General features: G+C 36.0%; 1 protein-coding gene across 3 annotated transcripts in view; it reads right to left on the bottom strand.

Annotated features, from left to right (window-relative positions):
* Positions 1 to 2,500, bottom strand: part of LOC123508577 (FYVE, RhoGEF and PH domain-containing protein 4-like) — a 206,887-nt gene that overhangs the window by 106,196 nt on the left and 98,191 nt on the right. Inside the window, exon 1 of one of the 3 annotated variants that reach the window (XM_045262346.1) lies at positions 1,086 to 1,910. The exons of the other annotated variants lie outside the window; for them this stretch is intronic. The gene's annotated coding sequence lies outside the window, so the exon portion shown is untranslated. Of the gene's footprint in view, positions 1 to 1,085; positions 1,911 to 2,500 lie in introns of those variants that run through there. 3 annotated transcript variants of the gene reach the window in all.

Raw genomic sequence — 2,500 nt, forward strand, 5'->3', positions numbered from 1 at the left:
AAGTTTCCTAACGCTTCGCCAGCACCAACAGAGAGTAAGACTATAATACTAAACATTACAAACCTTTACTATATCATATCCTTCCATTACAAAACTATCCTATGATATTTGTCATTCTTCTAAGTTCCCTACCGCTCCCATTTCACCACTAAAGAGTAACACATTAACACGAAACATCACAAACCTTTACCATTTCTGATCCTAAACATCTTCAGTCTGCTTACTATTTGGCGATATTATACAACTTCAGAAACTTATGTACGGGTTCAAATAGTGAAGACTGTGACCATTAATCTTCTGACCTCCATAGACCGTTCCCAATATCAATAAAATCGCCTAAAAATCATGACAAAAATGCGTCCTAGTACTGAAAGGGGTTAAATCAAACTTCACACGTCATATATTTGCCCTTCCTTTGAGTTCCTTAGCGCTCTCTCCGCACCACCAGAGAGCAACAGCCTTTAACATTAGGAAGACATACATTAAGGGTGAAAAAGAGCCCCAGCAGACCACGTTTAGGAGACACAAGTAACGTGAGACGAAGGAAGGGAAGGCGAGGGGCAACATGGACCTCTTGGGAATGGAAGGAACAGTGAGGCTCCTGGCACACATGATTCGATCGTTTGGTGGGAAAGGAAGTGAGGGAGAGGAGAGGAGAGGAGAGGAGAGGAGAGAGAGAGAGAGAGAGAGAGAGAGAGAGAGAGAGAGAGAGAGAGAGAGAGAGAGAGAGAGAGAGAGAGAGAGAGAGAATAAAAAAACATAAAAAAAGGTAGACAAATCGAGAAAATAAACAGAAACACTAATAGAAAAAACAGACAGATTGGTGGACAAACAGACAGACAGACAGACAGACAGAAATAAAAGATAGACAGACACAGGCAGAAAGACAAACAAGACAAAACAAGATAAAGAGAATAAAAGAGAGGAAAGAAGGATGAGAGAAAGAAAGAAAAAAGAAAGAAAGAAAAAAAGAAAGAAAGAAAGGAATGAAAGAAAGAAAGAAAGAAGGATGGAAAGAAAGAAAGGAAAAGGAGAAAGAGGGAAACAAGCTAACACACACCTATCACATGTCATTCTTTCCTTACCTTACTTAGTGACAGAAGAAGAGAAGCAGAAGAGAAGAGTAGAGAGAGAATCCAATAATTATCCTTCTCTATTCATTCAGAAGTCAATTAATCGTTTCCTTCACAGCAACTCATCCCTGTTTCCATATTCACACATTTTTTCCTAATCTAGCAACGCACATTAAGAATCCATTATCATCCAATTGTCAGTAACTTAATAGAAACAATCAGAGGAATGTCATTAATTATTTTCATTAGTGGAAAAGTCTAACCAGAGAAATACAACGTTATAATTGTTTTCATCATTTTCAGTCACATTCATTAGTGTAAAAGTGTGAGCCCGTTTTCTAATCATCACTTCGTTATCATCAACTTTATTTTCTTAGTTGGTTGGAAGACTCACTTTACTACTAAGAGCTTAACATTTCACTAATCCACTTCCTTCATCCACTTCCACCTCCACTGATCCATCCACGACTGAGCACAGCATTCACAACCCACACATCAGGTGGAGCGAAGAACAAAAACACGAGCATATAACATTTCACAATTAAACAGTTTCATTTCTCTCTCGTCTTTCTGCTCCAATTAACGTAATTTCCTAAGCATACTTTCTTCTCATTCCTTATTTTCTCTCGGTGAATAAAATAACGATGTGGTGTGATTTTCAGGGCCTAATTTGTCTCACTTTGTTGATCATTTATAGATAAAAATAAGTAGACATCAAAAAAATATTCTCTCCAAATCTTTCATCTTTTCCAAGTAATATTTTTCAAGGAATGTTTGATCTACATTTCTTCCACGTCTCCTCTAGATACAATTGAAAATATACGCGATTCCTTTTAAACCATTTTTTTTCACGTCCTTTTTGTGTCTTTTCTCGAAACAATAAACCGTTCCTTTTTGTTTCGCCAGTCTATACATGTAACAATATAATCACTCCCTTTCTATCGTTTTCTAAATACAAAATGAATCGCTCTTTTTTCTACCGTGTTTCTTTATATATAACTACAAAAACTCTTTCTTTCGTTCTTATAAATATAATATGAATCACTCCTTTTCTATAGTGTTTCTCTACATATAACAATCAAAAACACCTCTTTCTTTCGTTCCTCTAAATACAAAATGAATCGCTCTATTTTCTATCTTGTTTCTCTATATATAACTACAAAAAACACCTCTTTCTTTCGTTCTTTTAAATATAATATGAATCACTCCTTTTCTATCATGTTTCTCTATATACAACAATAAAAACACCCTTCTCTTTCCTTTCTCTTAATACAACAACTAATTACCACTTTTCATCCGTGCCTCTGAACATAACAATAAACAACACACGCTTCAAAACACTGCTCTCCCTTACTTTCTCTCCCGTGTCGCCTCTATAGATGGATACAAACATAACTTCTCAAAACAAACAAGCCTTTCACTTCCCA

This window comes from Portunus trituberculatus, chromosome 25, assembly GCF_017591435.1.
Source record: "Portunus trituberculatus isolate SZX2019 chromosome 25, ASM1759143v1, whole genome shotgun sequence".
NCBI classification, from domain to species: Eukaryota; Metazoa; Arthropoda; class Malacostraca; order Decapoda; family Portunidae; genus Portunus; species Portunus trituberculatus.